Source organism: Salmo salar, chromosome 02 (assembly GCF_965601325.2).
Source record: "Salmo salar chromosome 02, fSalSal1, whole genome shotgun sequence".
Lineage (NCBI taxonomy): Eukaryota > Metazoa > Chordata > Actinopteri > Salmoniformes > Salmonidae > Salmo > Salmo salar.
Window position 1 is genome coordinate 67,287,129 of NC_138292.1, and position 21,578 is coordinate 67,308,706.

The window sequence follows — 21,578 nt, forward strand, 5'->3', positions numbered from 1 at the left end:
GACTACGAATATCTACATAAAAATACATAAATGAGTGATGGCCGAACGGCAAGATGCAGTAGATGGTATAGAGTACAGTATATACATATGAGATGAGTAATGTAGGATATGAAAACATATAAAGCGGCATTGTTTAAAGTGGCTAGTGATACATTACATCAAGATGGCAAGATGCAGTAGATGGTATAGCTTACAGTATATACATATGAGATGAATAATGTAGGGTAAGTAAACATTATATAACTAGAGAGTTGAGTGAAGTTCAACCTCATGCTTCCCTGCGCTGGCGGATATTTCTTCTGCACGGCAGTCCAGGGGAGCTTCGGGGAGGTGGGGTTAGGAGAGGAGAGGGGAGGAGGGTTGTGGAGGTGAGGGGGATGAAACTCAAGTATGCACTGATCTTTGGGCTAGATAATGTCTCAAACTGGCCTTTCAAGCCTTAAACCCCTGACTATTGAACGCAGTTTATGTATAGTAGATATAACTTATGCCATATTACGACCTTGGACAACACACACAAAACATTCCCAAATGTGCTGTTGGTTTTCACTTTCCCCTGAGTATGACGTACACCTGAACAAAATGTATTGGAGAGAGAGAGCGATAGATACAAACAAAGTAAGAAAGAGGGAGAGAGAAAGGGAAAGTTTACTACAATTGCACACACATCCATTTATGTGCCTGTTGGATGTCTAAGCAGCCTTGGAGAGGGAACCCTCTGGCACAAAGGCAACATGGCGCCTGAATGAAGGATGAATTACATATCTCAATGTCTCTTCAAATGCTTTATGCATTTAGTATGCATTCTGGCACAGGCTTTAATTACAGATCTAGGATCAGCTTTCAACTTTTAGGAGGCCAAACAAAAACGGACCCCAAATCAGTGTTTAGGGACAAATGCATCTCAAACTAGCATACTCTTTCTGAAAATCACTTCAGCATACTCTTTCTGAAAATTGACTTTTTCGGTGTGCCATTCTCACCAGAATATTGAAAGGCACTTTGTTATCCACAAAATGGATTCCTCTGGTGTAGCCTTCTGGTTAGTGTCACGCTCTGACCATGGAGAGCCCTTGGTTCTCTATGGTGTTGTAGGTCAGGGTGTGACTAGGGGATGTTCTAGTTGATGTATTTCTATGTTTGGGATTGAGTGTGGTTCCCAATTAGAGGCAGCTGATTATTGTTGTCTCTAATTGGGGATCATACTTTATGTGTCCCTGTTCCCACCTGTATTTGTGGGATATTGTTTGTGTATGTGCTTGTTGCACCACGTTTCGTTGCGTGTTTATTGTTTTTGTTTGACAGTTTCACTTAAATAAAAGATGTGGAACTCAACACACGCTGAGCCTTGGTCCGTCCATTACAACAATCGTGACAGAATATCCCACCAAGCAAGGACCAAGCAGCGTGTTCATGAGGTAAAGGAGCTTTGGACCTGGGAGGAGATAATGGGAGGATGCGAGACCCTTCCTTGGCGGGAGTCGCAGAGGACAGCGATGACGCCGGGAGCCGCGGCCACAGAAGCCACAACATTTTTGGGGGGGCACGAGGGTGGTCGACTGAGCAGCGGGGAGTGCCACAGCCTGTTTGGGAGTTGGTGGAGGAATTTTATGAAAGATACCGGAGAGAGGTGGTAGTGAGGAGAATGCTGCAACACAGGCATGCTGAAGAGCTTGTCACCAGTCCGGTGTAACCTGTGCTGGCTCCACGCACCAGGCCTCCAGTGCGCCTCCCCAGCCCGGAGCGTCCTGTGCCGGCTCCACGCACTCGACCTGAGGAGCGTGTCATCAGTCCGGTGCAACCTGCGCCGATGCCCAGTCCAGGCACGGTGTCCAGTCCCGCTCCAAGGCTGGAGTCTTCCTCTGCGCCGGTGCCCAGTCCAGGCACGGCGTCCAGTCCAGCTCCAGGGCAGGAGCCTTCCTCTGCGCCGGTGCCCAGTCCAGGCACGGCGTCCAGTCCCGCTCCATGGCAGGAGCCTTCCTCTGCGCCGGTGCCCAATCCAGGCACGGCGTCCAGTCCAGCTCCAGGGCAGGAGCCTTCCTCTGCGCCGGTGCCCAGTCCAGGCATGGCGTCCAGTCCCGCTCCATGGCAGGAGCCTTCCTCTGCGCCAGTGCCCAATCCAGGCACGGCGTCCAGTCCCGCTCCAAGGCCGGAGTCTTCCTCTGTGCCGGTGCCAAGTCCAGGCACGGCATCCAGTACCGCTCCAAGGCCGGAGCCTTCCTCTGCGCCAATGCCCAGTCCAGGCATGGCGTTCAGCCCGGCGCCATGGCCGGATCCGGGGTCTGGGCAGGGGCTACAACCTGCACCGGAGCCGCCACCGACACTAGTCACTCCCCCTACCCTTGCCATTTATGGTTTTGCGGCCAGAGTCCACACCTTTGGGGGGGGGGGGGGTGTTCTAGTTTATGTATTTCTATGTTTGGGATTGAGTGTGGTTCCCTATTAGAGGCACCTGATTACCGTTGTCTAGTTGGGGATCATACTTAAGGTGTTCCTGTTCCCACCTGCATTTGTGGCATATTGTTTGTGTATTGGCTTGCTGCAACATTTAGTCACGTTTCGTTGCTTGTTTATTGTTTTTGTTTGAAAGTTTCACTTAAATAAAAGATGTGGAACTCAACACACTCTGCTCCTTGGTCTGTCCATTACAACAATCGTGACGGTTAGCTTCGCGTTCCTAGCCTAACATGATTGGTTCTCACAAGAAAAGGCATGCAGTGCGAATAAAGCTGTCCTCAATTAACCCTTTTCCTGTCTGAAACTTAATACATATTTAATTAAATTCGGCCTTAATTGGTATTCCATTTAACTAGAGGAACCCAAAGGTCTTGTTTTACAACACACCACCAACTGGATACAGATGTCACAGGACTGAACTAGGCTAGCATAAACACCTTGGTGTATTACTGACTGTTTGTTGTGAAGAGACTAGGGCCCGGGATTCAAACAAACCACAATGCGCCAACGTCTGACTGCACTTTAAAGCCAATGTCCCTGGCATTCAATTTCCCTGATGTTTCCTGACCAAACACCTTTAGGGGAAAGTTTGAGAACATAAATTCATAAACTCAAGAGAGGGTAAATTCCAAAATGGATACATTTCACCTGACAGTTACTTTGTTGATGAAGACAATTTTGTTGGAGGAGTTTGAGTATTGTGTATGGAGTATATTGGAGTATATTGGGGTGTATTGAAGTCTACTGAAGTGTTTTGGAGTGCATTGTAGTATATTTATGAGTGTATTGGAGGATATTGGAGTGTATTGGAGTATATCGGGGTGTACTGAAGTCTACTGAACTGTATTGGAGTGCATTGGAATGTAAATTAGGATATTGGAGTATTGAGGAGTGTATTGGAGTGTAATGGAGCGTATAGGAGTATATTGGGGTACATTGAAGTGTACTGAAGTGTTTTGGAGTGCATTTGAGGGTATTGAAGTGTTTTGGAGTGTATTGAAGTGTATTTGAGTGTATTGGAGTATATTGGAGTGTATTAAAGTGTATTGGAGTTTATTTGAGTGTATTGAAGTGTACTGAAATGCATTGGAGTGTATTGGAATGTATTGGAGTACTGGAGTATTTTGCAGGGTATTGAAGTGTTTGGAGTATAGGGGTGTATTGAAGTGTATTGGATTGTATTGGAGTGTATTGAAGTGTATTGAAGTGTATTGGGTTATATTGGATTATCGGAGTGTATTGGGGTGCATTGCTATGTATGAGCATGTATTGGAGTTTATTGGACTGTTTTGGGGTGTATTGTAGTGTATTACAGTGTTTTGAAGTGTATTGGGTGTATTGGAGTGTATTGGATTGTATGAAGTGTATTGGTGGATATGAGTGTATTGAAGTCTATTGGGATGCATTTGAGTGTATTGGGGTGTATTGGAGTGTATTGGAGTGTATTACAGTGTTTTGGAGTGCATTGGAGTGTATGGGATTGTATGAAGTGTATTGGTGTATAGGAGTGTATTGGGATGCATGTTAGTGTATTGGGGTGTATTGGAGTGTATTATAGTGTATTGCCATGTATTAGAGTGTATTGGAGTGTATGAAGTGTATTGGTGTATAGGAGTGTATTGGGGCGTATTTGAGTGTATTGGGGCGTATTGGAGTGTAGTGGAGTGTATTACAGTATATTACAGTGTATTTAGGTGTATTGGAGTGTATTGCAGTGTATTGCAGTGTAGTACAGTGTATTGGAGTGTTTTGGACCGTATTCAGAGCTGTAGTCAGAAACAGCTGCTTTGGGTTTAGAGAGGAGCGTAGTGTTTGTATAAGAAAACAATAGCAGGTCCTCCACTGGACCTTACACACACACACGCAAGCATGCACACACCCACACACATGGCCAATATACAAACATACTGTTCACTTTCCATAAATATACAGAAAAGACGGTTTCACTAATGTCTTGCATTATCTAGAATAATATAATCAATGTTTTCATGTTATTCAGTTTGAGGGAAAATAAAATATTTGCCACCATTGTTAAGATTAAAGAGGTTTTACATGACAGTCTCTTCACAAAGACCTCATTCTCCAACCCTCAAAACTCTGTTCCATTCACGTTCACCCTACTCCTCACACACCGTCCTGGCTACACAAAGCCTACTTTAAACTGCTCCACAGCCAGGGGGCTGGTTCCCCCGATCCCTCACCCCCCAGCAAGACCTTTGACCCTGGAGGAATGGGGTATGTAGTGTCCAAGCACAGACACTCTTTATATACCCTCTTGTAGGGACAAGACAAGGGGGGATGCATTGGAGTGTTTAGCTATTTTTGGTAACCCACTACCCCCTCTCTACCCTCCCCTCTCTACCCTCCCCTCTCTCCTTCCCTCCCTTCCACCAAACTTCCAACCTCCCTCTCCTCCACTCTCCCCCTTTCTTCTACCTAGGCTAACCCCTTTCCTACTTCAACCACCTCTCTTTCACCTAATCCCCTCCCTCCATCCCTCCCTCAGGAAATGTCTGGAAAACCTTAAGACTTTTCCTCTCCGGCTTCAAATAGATGACAATTGACTTATTGAATTTCCACCACCACCCACCCAGGCAACAAGCCTGGCTTTTATTGGCTGTTGTCGTGGCCGAATGAGAGACAGGTTTAGACGTGCCCTCCATGTCCTGGGAAGTGGGAGAGAGAGAGCGGTGAGGGAGGGAGGAGAGGAGAAAAGGGGCGCTGAGACGTTAGGAGATAACAGATATATTGTTTTTGGCGCACAGGGAGGGAGAGAGTCGACTGTAGTTGGTAGAACCAACTGAAGGACCAACCTACTTTTTTTGGTCTTAAGTCAAGGGAAATGCCAGTTGATATGATGCAATTAGTATTAGAAAAGCAGATAAGCTCATCATTGTTTGTTAATTGTATCTATGATGGGAATAACGGTTAACCTATCTATGATAGACTTGGGATCATGTTATTTGTGAGGCTGAAATTAGGAGGTTAAGTGTTCCTGCCAAACCTCACCAAGGGCATTACGTCCTGACTTCACCAGAGATCATTCAATACTCCCGGGCGTGTGCTGTGTGTGGAGAAACCAAAGCATGACGTCAAACACAGCTGAGGACGTCTGTTTTCTGTCAGCAGCTTGGAACCTGATGGGAGTGTATGGGCACCAATGTATCCCTGTCACTCTGAGATGTGTGGTTTCCTGTGGACTGGTTAGGGCCAAGTGAGGTAGACTTCAAATGTGTGTGTGTGTGTGTGTGTGTGTGTGTGTGTGTGTGTGTGTGTGTGTGTGTGTGTGTGTGTGTGTGTGTGTGTGTGTGTGTGTGTGTGTGTGTGTGTGTGTGTGTGTGTGTGTGTGTGTGTGTGTGTGTGTGTGTGTGTGTGGTGCGTGGGTGCGTGGGTGCGTGGGTGCGGTTAGGGCTGGGCGAGAGACTTCAAATAAGGACTATTTGTTTTCAGATCAGTAATTGTGTTTTCCCTGTGGATTCGCAACCAAATGTCGTCCAGTTTTCCAATATTCCGGTTTCGCTTTTTCCTACTGGCGACCTTCCTTTCATTTTCTGGTGCTGGTGGGAAAAGGCGGAGGTCAGACAGAAAACTGAGGTTGGAGGAATAAACAATATCTTATACATTTGCAAATTATAATGTGGAGGAAAATGTTGCCCTAGAATGCCACTTCCTGTGCGTAAGGTGAAGACACTTAAATGGAAAACTTTCTATTTTAATATATATTATTATACAACCCATCTTCTACTCTCACATGAAATGGCCTTCTAGTACATCCGTACTATTTCCCCTTATGTATGGCCTCTATTCTGCTCACGTTTGACAAGCCCCAGTACACTTCCTGTCCTTTCACACAACTACCTCCCTGTAGAGCCTCAAAACGTTGTTTGTCCCTCCCTGTGTGTGTGTGTGTCTTCATGTCCCTCCATGCATGGTCTCCATCCACACACGCTTTCCTCTCAACACAAAGGACATTGTGTCCCTCCATCCAAATTACACTCTGTTGAAATGTTTAAACTTGTTAGCTAGTCCCTGAGCCTCTTTGGTCTAGCCTGATGTGTGTATGAGTGTGTGGCTTAGCATTGTGTACTGCGGACTGTCTTAGCAGGTGCTAAACAACGGGGCTGTAGTGACGTTGTCATGGTGACAGGCCAGACAAGGTCAGTTATGCTCTCATGCAGACTCCTGCCCTCATTGTGTGTGAATCCTTAGTACAAGGGTTTAGTCATGTAAAGACAGGAAAACTGAGGCACATACACCCCATGTCAATTCCACGTTGGTTTAATGTAACTTAATTTAAATGACGTAGAAACAACGTTGATTCAACCAGTGTGTGCCCAGTGGGACATTAAGTATACGGCTATAATATTGAGAGGCAGGATAGGTACGGTATACGGATCAAACTGGGCAGGAATATGAGAAAGAGGCCCGGAGCAGATAGGCTGCACCTTCTAGACTGACTGGCTGGTTGGTTGGTTGGCTGGCTGGCTGGCTGACTGTGCATGTCTGCTGCTGGAACGTCTGTTGGGGATCACTGATTAAATGTTTAAAGTGTTGGAACAGGACACGGTCCGATGGTGAAACAGATGTGTGTGTGAGGGAGAAGGGGGAGTGTTTGAACATGTGTGTGTGTGTGTGTGTGTGTGTGTGTGTGTGTGTGTGTGTGTGTGTGTGTGTGTGTGTGTGTGTGTGTGTGTGTGTGTGTGTGTGTGTGTGTGTGTGTGTGTGTGTGTGTGTGTGTGTGTGTGTGTGTGTGCTTATGACCTCACACACACCCCTACTCAGCACGTAAATTGTTTAATAGTAGACTGCAGGGTAATAAAAATCAGTTGGAAGAGATTATCCACTCTCTTTCCAAGGGCCTAACCCTCTTTGTCTATCTGTGCAGGCACACAGCCCAGCTTATCAGTTACAGGTGGTTAGATTTCACAAGGCAAAATAAAATCTAATGCTATTGGCAAAGAGAGACACAACCATCATGGGTAAAGTAAATTGGTTATAAGTGAAGATTTCACTGTATCGGGGCGAAGCTTTCAGATGGATTCTGCGTAATATAGTTAGGAAATCTATTACAACCAGCAAAACACTCAACAGTCTTCCTCAGACGGCGTGAGAGAGAAATAGCCTCAAGACCGCCCAAGACAGTCAGTCTTTCTCAGACGGAGAGAGAGAGATAGCCTCAAGACAGCCCAAGACAGTCAGTCTTTCTCAGTTTGAGAGAGAGAGAGCCTCAAGACAGCCCAAGACAGTCAGTCTTCCTCAAAAGGAGAGAGAGAGAGAGAGAGAGAGCCTTAAGACAGTCAGTCTTCTTTTCTCCAACAGTGGACAGAGAGAAAGAGAGAGAAAAACAGAAGAGATGAATCCATCAGTCCAGCCAAAAGACATCCAGAGGCCTATTTAGAGATCTATGGACGGTTGGTATGAACCACAAGACAAAGACCAAGAAGAGAGTGAAGACTCACGCAACGCCCCAAGCCTCCCTAACCCGTGCACGGAGCTATCTCCTTAATCCCCTGTCAATGAAACTCCTCCCTCGCATCTCACATCACTGCCATGGCATTCTTCACCTTTAACTCACCCACTTAGTGCTCAGATTAACATTGAATGCTGCCACGTTGTTCTCACTTAATGCCGTTTTATTGGTTTGGCTTGGTTTCGTTAGAATGTCTTTGGTAGTAACATGGTACATTGGATGGATTGGGGCTGTTTGAGAGAGGAATGGATTTATTGTATTGTGCAAATGGACTTGATTAAATCCAGGAACGTTGCCCTAGTAACAGGCTGTGTAGCAAATGCCACCCTATTACCTACACTACCGTTCAGAAGTTTGGGGTCACTTAGAAGTGTCCTTGTTTTTGAAAGAAAAGCACATTTTTTATCCATTAAAATAACATAAAATTGATCAGAAATACAGTGTAGACATTGTTAATGTTGTAAATGACTATTGTAGCTGGAAACGGACATTTTTTTAATGGAATATCTCAATAGGTGTACAGAGGCCCATTATCAGCAACCATCACTCCTGTGTTCCAATGGCACGTTGTGTTAGCTATTCCAAGTTTATCATGTTAAAAGGCTAATTGATTATTAGAAAACCTTTTGCATTTATGTTAGCACAGCTGAAAACTGTTATGCTGATTTAATAAGCAATAAAACGGGCCTTCTTTAGACTAGTTGTGTATCTGGAGCATCAGCATTTGTGGGTTTGATTACAGGCTCAAAATTGCCAGAAACAAAGTCCTTTCTTCTGAAACTCGTCAGTCTATTCTTGTTCTGAGAAATGAAGGCTATTCCATGCAAGAAATTGCCAAGAAACTGAAGATCTCGTACAACGCTGTGTACTGGTCCCTTCACAGAACAGTGCAAACTGACTCTAACCAGAATTGAAAAGGGATTGGGAGGCCCCGGTGCACAACTGAGCAAGAGGACAAGTACATTAGAGTGTCTAGTTTGAAAAACAGATGCCTCACAATTCCTCAACTGGAAAAACACCAGTCTCAACGTCAACAGTGAAGAGGCCACTCCGGGAGGCTGGCCTTCTAGGCAGAGTGGCAAAGAAAAAGCCATATCTCAGACTGGCCAATAAAAAGAAAAGAGTATGATGGGCAAAAGAACACAGATACTGGACAGAGATGACATTTCATTTCATTTCAACACTTTAAATGTTATATTTTTATTTTTATTCAGTGATACCAGGAGAGACTCTCTCTCTCTCTCTCTCTCTCTCTCTCTCTCTCTCTCTCTCTCTCTCTCTCAACAAGGCGGAGGGCAAGGTTGAAAACCTGCTAACACTTTGCAAGAAGAACTCTATTGCTCCCCAATGCTGAGTAGTGAGCTCAGAACCTTACTTGAATCAAAACCATGTCCATAACTAAAGCAACAACCCCCCAACAGTTAAATCAAGGAATAAGAAAAAAGTATCTCCTCCTTTGGAAAGTTAACACAAAGGAGAGCTCTATCTCCAGCAGGAGCCTTGCTTTACTTTCCAAATACCTGCTGGAAATCAAACTCCTCAGGGAATTACGTTCACTCTCCCTCACTCCCTTTAACGTAAATGGGTGGAACAGGGCTGCAAACACCAAAAAGTTGCACTGTCTAGGCCTACCTGCACTCACCAACACTGTCAACACTACCTGCACTCACCAACGCTGTCTACCCTACCTGCACTCACCAACTGTCACCCTCCTGCACTCACCAACGCTGTCTAGGTCTACCTGCACTCACCAACACTGTCTACCCTACCTGCACTCACCAACTCTGTCTACTCTACCTGCGCTCACCAACGCTGTCTAGGTCTACCTGCACTCACCAACACTGTCTAGGTCTACCTGCACTCACCAACACTGTCCACCCTACCTGCACTCACAAACGCTGTTTACCCTACCTGCACTCACCAACACTTCTACCCTACCTGCATTCACCAACACTGTCTACCCTACCTGCACTCACCAACACTGTCACCCTACCTGCACTCACCAACGCTGTCTACCCTACCTGCACTCACCAACGCTGTCTACCCTACCTGCACTCACCAACGCTGTCTACCCTACCTGCACTCACCAACGCTGTCCACCCTTCCTGCACTCACCAACACTGTCTAGGTCTACCTGCACTCATCAACACTGTCTAGGTCTACCTGTACTCACCAACGCTGTCTACCCTGCCTGCACTCACCAACACTGTCTAGGTCTACCTGCACTCACCAACGCTGTCTACCCTACCTGCACTCACCAATGCTGTCCAACCTACCTGCACTCACCAACGCCGTCTAGGTCTACCTGCACTCACCAACCCTGTCTACCCTACCTGCACTCACCAACACTGTCTAGGTCTACCTGCACTCACCAACACTGTCTAGGTCTACCTGCACTCACCAACACTGTCTACCCTACCTGCACTCACCAACCCTGTCTACCCTACCTGCACTCACCAACACTGTCTAGGTCTACCTGCACTCACCAACACTGTCTAGGTCTACCTGCACTCACCAACGCTGTCTAGGTCTACCTGCACTCATCAACGCTGTCTACCCTACATGCACTCACCAACACTGTCTACCCTACCTACACTCACCAACAATGTCACCCTACCTGCACTCACCAACACTGTCTAGGTCTACCTGCACTCACCAACACTGTCTACCCTACCTGCACTCACCAATGCTGTTCACCCTACCTACACTCACCAACACTGTGCACCCTACCTGCACTCACCACCACTGTCTAGGCCTACCTGCACTCACCAACACTGTCTAGGTCTACCTGCACTCACCAACACTGTCACCCTACCTGCACTCACCAACACTGTCTAGGTCTACCTGCACTCACCAACACTGTCCACCCTACCTGCACTCTCCAACACTGTCTACCCTACCTGCACTCACCAACACTGTCTACCCTACCTGCACTCACCAACGCTGGCACCCTACCTGCACTCACAAACGCTGTCTAGGTCTACCTGCACTCACCAACACTGTCCACCCTACGTGCACTCACCAACGCTGTCTACCCTACCTGCACTCACCAACACTGTCCAGGCCTACCTGCACTCACCAACTCTGATCACCCTACCTGCACTCACCAATGCTGTCTACCCTACCTGCACTCACCAAGACTGTCTACCCTACCTGCACTCACCAACACTGATACCCTACCTGCACTCACCAACGCTGTCTACCCTACATGCACTCACCAGCACTGTCTAGGTCTACCTGCACTCACCAACACTGTCTAGGTCTAACTGCACTCACCAACGCTGTCCACCCTACCTGCACTCACCAGCACTGTCTACGTCTACCTGCACTCACCAACACTGTCTAGGTCTACCTGTACTCACCAACACTGTGTACCCTACCTGCACTCACCAACGCTGTCTAGGTCTACCTGCACTCACCAACGCTGTCTACCCTACCTGCACTCACCAGCACTGTCTAGGTCTACCTGTACTCACCAACACTGTCTACCCAACCTGCACTCACCAACGCTGTCTAGGTCTACCTGCACTCACCAACGCTGTCTACCCTACCTGCACTCACCAGCACTGTCTAGGTCTACCTGTACTCACCAACACTGTCTACCCTACCTGCACTCACCAACACTGTCTAGGTCTACCTGCACTCACCAACACTGTCAAGGTCTACCTGCACTCACCAACGCTGTCACCCCTACCTGCACTCACCAACAATGTCTAGGTCTACCTGTATTCACCAACACTGTCCATCCTACCTGCACTCAAAACTCTGTTGACCCTACCTGCACTCACCAACGCTGTCTAGGTCTACCTGCACTCCCCAACACTGTCTAGGTCTACCTGCACTCACCAACACTGTCTAACCTACCTGCACTCACCAACACTGTCGACCCTACCTGCACTCACCAACACTGTCTCGGTCTACCTGCACTCACCAACACTGTTTAGGTCTACCTGCACTCCCCAACACTGTCTAGGTCTACCTGCACTCACCAACACTGTCTAACCTACCTGCACTCACCAACACTGTCGACCCTACCTGCACTCACCAACACTGTCTAGGTCTACCTGCACTCACCAACACTGTCTAGGTCAACCTGCACTCACAAACACTGTTTAGGTCTACCTGCACTCCCCAACACTGTGTATGTCTACCTGCGCTCACCAACACTGTCTAGGTCTACCTGCACTCACCAACGTTGTCAACCCTACCTGCACTCACCAACATTGTCTAGGTCTACCTGCACTCACCAACGCTGTCTAGCGTACCTGCACTCACCAACATTGTCTATGTCTACCTGCACTCCCCAACACTGTCTAGGTCTACCTGCACTCACCAACACTATCTAGGTGTACCTGCACTCACCATCGCTGTCTACCCTACCTGCACTCACCAACATTGTCTAGGTCTACCTGCACTCACCAACGCTGTCTAGCCTACCTGCACTCACCAACACTGTCTAGGTCTACCTGCACTCACCAACGCTGTCTACCCTACCTGCACTCACCAACGCTGTCTACCCTACCTGCACTCACCAACACTGTCACCCTAATGCACTCACCAACACTGTCTACCTACCTGCACTCACCAAGCTGTCTACCCTACCTGCACTCACCAGCACTGTCTAGGTCTACCTGCACTCACCAACACTGTCTAGGTCTACCTGCACTCACCAACACTGTCTAGCCCTACCTGCACTCACCAACACTGTCTAGGTCTACCTGAACTCACCAACGCTGTCTACCCTACCTGCACTCACCAACACTGTCTACCCTACCTGCACTCACCAACACTGTCTAGGTCTACCTGCACTCACCAACGCTGTCTACCCTACCTGCACTCACCAACACTGTCTACCCTACCTGCACTCACCAACACTGTCCACCCTACCTGCACTCACCAACACTGTCTACTCTACCTGCACTCACCAATGCTGTCACCCTACCTGCACTTAACTGCTCGGTCTAAGTCTACCTGTACTCACCAACACTGTCTACCCTACCTGCACTCACCAACCCTGTCTACCCTACCTGCACTCACCAACACTGTCTAGGTCTACCTGCACTCACCAACGCTGTCTACCCTACCTGCACTCACCAACACTGTCTACCCTACCTGCACTCACCAACACTGTCTACCCTACCTGCACTCACCAACACTGTCTACCCTACCTGCACTCACCAACACTGTCTACCCTACCTGCACTCACCAACGCTGTCTACCCTACCTGCACTCACCAACACTGTCCACCCTACCTGCACTCACCAACACTGTCTACCCTACCTGCACTCACCAACGCTGTCCACCCTACCTGCACTCACCAACACTGTCTACCCTACCTGCACTCACCAACACTGTCCACCCTACCTGCACTCACCAACGCTGTCTACCCTACCTGCACTCACCAACACTGTCTACCCTACCTGCACTCACCAACGCTGTCTACCCTACCTGCACTCACCAGCACTGTCTAGGCCTACCTGCACTCACCAACACTGTCTACCCTACCTGCACTCACCAACGCTGTCCACCCTACCTGCACTCACCAACGCTGTCTAGGCTACCTGCACTCACCAACACTGTCTACGTCTACCTGCACTCACCAACGCTGTCTACCCTACCTGCACTCACCAGCGCTGTCTAGGTCTACCTGCACTCACCAGCACTGTCTAGGTCTACCTGCACTCACCAACACTGTCTACCCTACCTGCACTCACCAACTCTGTCTACCCTACCTGCACTCACCAACACTGTCTAGGTCTACCTGTACTCACCAACACTGTCTACCCTACCTGCACTCACCAACTCTGTCTACCCTACCTGCACTCACCAACGCTGTCTAGGTCTACCTGCACTCACCAACACTGCTCCCCTACCTGCACTCACCAACACTGTCTACCCTACCTGCACTCACCAACACTGTCCACCCTACCTGCATTCACTAACACTGTTTACCCTACCTGCACTCACCAACGCTGTTACCCTACCTGCACTTAACTGCTCGGTCTAAGTCTACCTGTACTCACCAACACTGTCTACCCTACCTGCACTCACCAACCCTGTTACCCTACCTGCACTCACCAACACTGTCTAGGTCTACCTGCACTCATCAACGCTGTCTACCCTACATGCACTCACCAACACTGTCTACCCTACCTGCACTCACCAACAATGTCACCCTACCTGCACTCACCAACACTGTCTAGGTCTACCTGCACTCACCAACACTGTTACCCTACCTGCACTCACCAACGCTGTTCACCCTACCTACACTCACCAACACTGTGCACCCTACCTGCACTCACCACCACTGTCTAGGCCTACCTGCACTCACCAACACTGTCTAGGTCTACCTGCACTCACCAACACTGTCACCCTACCTGCACTCACCAACACTGTCTAGGTCTACCTGCACTCACCAACACTGTCCACCCTACCTGCACTCACCAACACTGTCTACCCTACCTGCACTCCACCAACACTGTCTACCCTACCTGCACTCACCAACGCTGGCACCCTACCTGCACTCACAAACGCTGTCTAGGTCTACCTGCACTCACCAACACTGTCCACCCTACGTGCACTCACCAACGCTGTCTACCCTACCTGCACTCACCAACACTGTCCAGGCCTACCTGCACTCACCAACTCTGTCTACCCTACCTGCACTCACCAATGCTGTCTACCCTACCTGCACTCACCAACACTGTCTACCCTACCTGCACTCACCAACACTGATACCCTACCTGCACTCACCAACGCTGTCTACCCTACCTGCACTCACCAGCACTGTCTAGGTCTACCTGCACTCACCAACACTGTCTAGGTCTACCTGCACTCACCAACGCTGTCCACCCTACCTGCACTCACCAGCACTGTCTAGGTCTACCTGCACTCACCAGCACTGTCTAGGTCTACCTGTACTCACCAACACTGTCTACCCTACCTGCACTCACCAACGCTGTCTAGGTCTACCTGCACTCACCAACGCTGCTACCCTACCTGCACTCACCACATGTCTAGGTCTACCTGCACTCACCAACACTGTCTACCCTACCTGCACTCACCAACGCTGTCTAGGTCTACCTGCACTCACCAACGCTGTCTACCCTACCTGCACTCACCAGCACTGTCTAGGTCTACCTGTACTCACCAACACTGTCTACCCTACCTGCACTCACCAACGCTGTCTAGGTCTACCTGCACTCACCAACACTGTCTAGGTCTACCTGCACTCACCAACGCTGTCACCCCTACCTGCACTCACCAACAATGTCTAGGTCTACCTGTATTCACCAACACTGTCCATCCTACCTGCACTCAAAACTCTGTTGACCCTACCTGCACTCACCAACGCTGTCTAGGTCTACCTGCACTCCCCAACACTGTCTAGGTCTACCTGCACTCACCAACACTGTCTAACCTACCTGCACTCACCAACACTGTCGACCCTACCTGCACTCACCAACACTGTCTAGGTCTACCTGCACTCACCAACACTGTTTAGGTCTACCTGCACTCCCCAACACTGTCTAGGTCTACCTGCACTCACCAACACTGTCTAACCTACCTGCACTCACCAACACTGTCGACCCTACCTGCACTCACCAACACTGTCTAGGTCTACCTGCACTCACCAACACTGTCTAGGTCAACCTGCACTCACCAACACTGTTTAGGTCTACCTGCACTCCCCAACACTGTCTATGTCTACCTGCGCTCACCAACACTGTCTAGGTCTACCTGCACTCACCAACGTTGTCAACCCTACCTGCACTCACCAACACTGTCTAGGTCTACCTGCACTCACCAACGCTGTCTAGCGTACCTGCACTCACCAACATTGTCTATGTCTACCTGCACTCCCCAACACTGTCTAGGTCTACCTGCACTCACCAACACTATCTAGGTCTACCTGCACTCACCAACGCTGTCTACCCTACCTGCACTCACCAACACTGTCTACCCTACCTGCACTCACCAACGCTGTCTACCCTACCTGCACTCACCAACACTGTCTAGGTCTACCTGCACTCACCAACACTGTCTACCTCTACCTGCACTCACCAACGCTGTCTACCCTACCTGCACTCACCAGCACTGTCTAGGTCTACCTGCACTCACCAACACTGTCTAGGTCTACCTGCACTCACCAACACTGTCTACCCTACCTGCACTCACCAACACTGTCTAGGTCTACCTGCACTCACCACACTGTCAGCTACCTGCACTCACCAACACTGTCTACCCTACCTGCACTCACCAACGCTGTCTACCCTACCTGCACTCACCAACCTGTCCCTACCTGCATCACCAACGCTGCCTTCCCTACCTGCACTCACCAACACTGTCTAGGTCTACCTGCACTCACCAACACTGTCTAGGTCTACCTGCACTCACCAACACTGTCTAGGTCTACCTGAACTCACCAACACTGTCTACCCTACCTGCACTCACCAACACTGTCAACCCTACCTGCACTCACCAACACTGTCTAGGTCTACCTGCACTCACCAACGCTGTCTACCCTACCTGCACTCACCAAAACTGTCAACCCTACCTGCACTCACCAACACTGTCTACCCTACCTGCACTCACCAACACTGTCTACCCTACCTGCACTCACCAACGCTGTCTACCCTACCTGCACTCACCAACACTGTCTAGCCCTACCTGCACTCACCAACGCTGTCCACCCTACCTGCACTCACCAATGCTGTCCACCCTACCTGCACTCACCAACACTGTCACCTACCTGCACTCACCAACACTGCACCCTACCTGCACTCACCAACACTGTCTACCCTACCTGCACTCACCAACGCTGTCTACCGTACCTGCAGCCTACCTGCACTCACTACGCTGTCGCTACCTGCACTCACCAACAATGTCTACGTCTACCTGCACTCACCAACGCTGTCTACCCTACCTGCACTCACCAGCACTGTCTAGGTTTACCTGCACTCACCAGCACTGTGTAGGTCTACCTGTACTCACCAACACTGTCTACCCTACCTGCACTCACCAACACTGTCCACAATACCTGCACTCACCAACGCTGTCTACCCTACTTGCACTCACCAACACTGTCCACCCTACCTGCACTCACCAACGCTGTCTATCCTACCTGCACTCACCAATGCTGCCCACCCTACCTGCACTCACCAACACTGTCTACCCTACCTGCACTCACCAACACTGTCCACCCTACCTGCACTCACCAACGCTGTCTATCCTACCTGCACTCACCAATGCTGCCCACCCTACCTGCACTCACCAACACTGTCTACCCTACCTGCACTCACCAACGCTGTCTATCCTACCTGCACTCACCAATGCTGTCCACCCTACCTGCACTCACCAACACTGTCAACCCTACTTGCACTCACCAACACTGTCTACCCTACCTGCACTCACCAATGCTGTTTACCCTACCTGCACTCACCAGCACTGTCTAGGTCTACCTGCACTCACCAACACTGTCTAGGTCTACCTGCACTCACCAACGCTGTCCACCCTACCTGCACTCACAAACACTGTCTAGGTCTACCTGTACTCACCAACACTGTCTACCCTACCTGCACTCACCAACTCTGTCTACCCTACCTGCGCTCACCAACGCTATCTAGGTCTACCTGCACTCACCAACACTGCTCCCCTACCTGCACTCACCAACACTGTCTACCCTACCTGCACTCACCAACGCTATCTAGGTCTACCTGCACTCACCAACACTGCTCCCCTACCTGCACTCACCAACACTGTCTACCCTACCTGCACTCACCAACACTGTCCACCTTACCTGCATTCACTAACACTGTTTACTCTACCTGCACTCACCAATGCTGTACCCTACCTGCACTTAACTGCTCGGTCTAAGTCTACCTGTACTCACCAACACTGTCTACCCTACCTGCACTCACCAACCCTGTTACCCTACCTGCACTCACCAACACTGTCTAGGTCTACCTGCACTCATCAACGCTGCCTACCCTACATGCACTCACCAACACTGTCTAACCTACCTGCACTCACCAACAATGTCACCCTACCTGCACTCACCAACACTGTCTAGGTCTACCTGCACTCACCAACACTGTTACCCTACCTGCACTCACCAACGCTATTCACCCTACCTACACTCACCAACACTGTGCACCCTACCTGCACTCACCACCACTGTCTAGGCCTACCTGCACTCACCAACACTGTCTAGGTCTACCTGCACTCACCAACACTGTCACCCTACCTGCACTCACCAACACTGTCTAGGTCTACCTGCACTCACCAACACTGTCCACCCTACCTGCACTCTCCAACACTGTCTACCCTACCTGCACCCACCAACACTGTCTACCCTACCTTCACTCACCAAAGCTGGCACCCTACCTGCACTCACAAACGCTGTCTAGGTCTACCTGCACTCACCAACACTGTCCACCCTACGTGCACTCACCAACGCTGTCTACCCTACATGCACTCACCAACACTGTCCAGGCCTACCTGCACTCACCAACTCTGTCCACCCTACCTGCACTCACCAATGCTGTCTACCCTACCTGCACTCACCAACACTGTTTACCCTACCTGCACTCACCAACACTGATACCCTACCTGCACTCACCAACGCTGTCTACCCTACCTGCACTCACCAGCACTGTCTAGGTCTACCTGCACTCACCAACACTGTCTACGTCTACCTGCACTCACCAACGCTGTCTACCCTACCTGCACTCACCAGCACTGTCTAGGTTTACCTGCACTCACCAGCACTGTCTAGGTCTACCTGTACTCACCAACACTGTCTACCCTACCTGCACTCACCAACGCTGTCTAGGTCTACCTGCACTCACCAACACTGTCATGTCTACCTGCACTCACCAACGCTGTCACCCCTACCTGCACTCACCAACAATGTCTAGGTCTACCTGTATTCACCAACACTGTACATCCTACCTGCACTCAAAACTCTGTTGACCCTACCTGCACTCACCAACGCTGTCTAGGTCTACCTGCCCTCACCAACACTGTCTAGGTCTACATACACTCACCGACACTGTCTAGGTCTACCTGCACTCACCAACACTGTTTAGGTCTACCTGCACTCCCCAACACTGTCTAGGTCTACCTGCACTCACCAACACTGTCTAACCTACCTGCACTCACCAACACTGTCGACCCTACCTGCACTCACCAACACTGTCTAGGTCTACCTGCACTCACCAACACTGTTTAGGTCTACCTGCACTCCCCAACACTGTCTAGGTCTACCTGCACTCACCAACAATGTCTAACCTACCTGCACTCACCAACACTGTCGACCCTACCTGCACTCACCAACACTGTCTAGGTCTACCTGCACTCACCAACACTGTCTAGGTCAACCTGCACTCACCAACACTGTTTAGGTCTACCTGCACTCACCAACACTGTCTAGGTCTACCTGCACTCACCAACGCTGTCTACCCTACCTGCACTCACCAACACTGTCGACCCTACCTGCACTCACCAACACTGTCTAGGTCTACCTGCACTCACCAACACTGTTTAGGTCTACCTGCACTCCCCAACACTGTCTAGGTCTACCTGCACTCACCAACAATGTCTAACCTACCTGCACTCACCAACACTGTCGACCCTACCTGCACTCACCAACACTGTCTAGGTCTACCTGCACTCACCAACACTGTCTAGGTCAACCTGCACTCACCAACACTGTTTAGGTCTACCTGCACTCACCAACACTGTCTAGGTCTACCTGAACTCACCAACGCTGTCTACCCTACCTGCACTCACCAACACTGTCAACCCTACCTGCACTCACCAACACTGTCTAGGTCTACCTGCACTCACCAACGCTGTCTACCCTACCTGCACTCACCAAAACTGTCTACCCTACCTGCACTCACCAACGCTGTCTACCCTACTTGCACTCACCAACACTGTCTACCCGACCTGCACTCACCAATGCTGTTTACCCTACCTGCACTCACCAACACTGTCAACCCTACCTGCACTCACCAACGCTGTCCACCCTACCTGCACTCACCAGCACTGTCTAGGTCTACCTGCACTCACCAACACTGTCTACGTCTACCTGCACTCACCAACGCTGTCTACCCTACCTGCACTCACCAGCACTGTCTAGGTTTACCTGCACTCACCAGCACTGTGTAGGTCTACCTGTACTCACCAACACTGTCTACCCTACCTGCACTCACCAACGCTGTCTAGGTCTACCTGCACTCACCAACACTGTCATGTCTACCTGCACTCACCAACGCTGTCACCCCTACCTGCACTCACCAACAATGTCTAGGTCTACCTGTATTCACCAACACTGTCCATCCTACCTGCACTCAAAACTCTGTTGACCCTACCTGCACTCACCAACGCTGTCTAGGTCTACCTGCACTCACCAACACTGTCTAGGTCTACCTACACTCACCGACACTGTCTAGGTCTACCTGCACTCACCAACACTGTTTAGGTCTACCTGCACTCCCCAACACTGTCTAGGTCTACCTGCACTCACCAACACTGTCTAACCTACCTGCACTCACCAACACTGTCGACCCTACCTGCACTCACCAACACTGTCTAGGTCTACCTGCACTCACCAACACTGTTTAGGTCTACCTGCACTCCCCAACACTGTCTAGGTCTACCTGCACTCACCAACACTGTCTAACCTACCTGCACTCACCAACACTGTCGACCCTACCTGCACTCACCAACACTGTCTAGGTCTACCTGCACTCACCAACACTGTCTAGGTCAACCTGCACTCACCAACACTGTTTAGGTCTACCTGCACTCACCAACACTGTCTAGGTCTACCTGAACTCACCAACGCTGTCTACCCTACCTGCACTCACCAACACTGTCAACCCTACCTGCACTCACCAACACTGTCTAGGTCTACCTGCACTCACCAACGCTGTCTACCCTACCTGCACTCACCAAAACTGTCTACCCTACCTGCACTCACCAACGCTGTCTACCCTACTTGCACTCACCAACACTGTCTACCCTACCTGCACTCACCAACGCTGTCTATCCTACCTGCACTCACCAATGCTGTCCACCCTACCTGCACTCACCAACACTGTCCACCCTACCTGCACTCACCAACACTGTCTACCCTACCTGCACTCACCAACGCTGTCTACCGCTACCTGCACTCACCAACACTGTCTACCCTACCTGCACTCACCAACACTGTCTACCCTACCTGCACTCACCAACGCTGTCTACCCTACCTGCACTCACCAACGCTGTCCACCCTACCTGCACTCACCAACACTGTCTACCCTACCTGCACTCACCAACACTGTCTACCCTACCTGCACTCACCAACGCTGTCTACCCTACCTGCACTCACCAACACTGTCTACCCTACCTGCACTCACCAACGCTGTCTATCCTACCTGCACTCACCAACGCTGTCCACCCTACCTGCACTCACCAACACTGTCTACCCTACCTGCACTCACCAACACTGTCTACCCTACCTGCACTCACCAACGCTGTCTACCCTACCTGCACTCACCAACGCTGTCTACCCTACCTGCACTCACCAACGCTGTCTACCCTACCTGCACTCACCAACACTGTTTACCCTACCTGCACTCACCAACGCTGTCTATCCTAC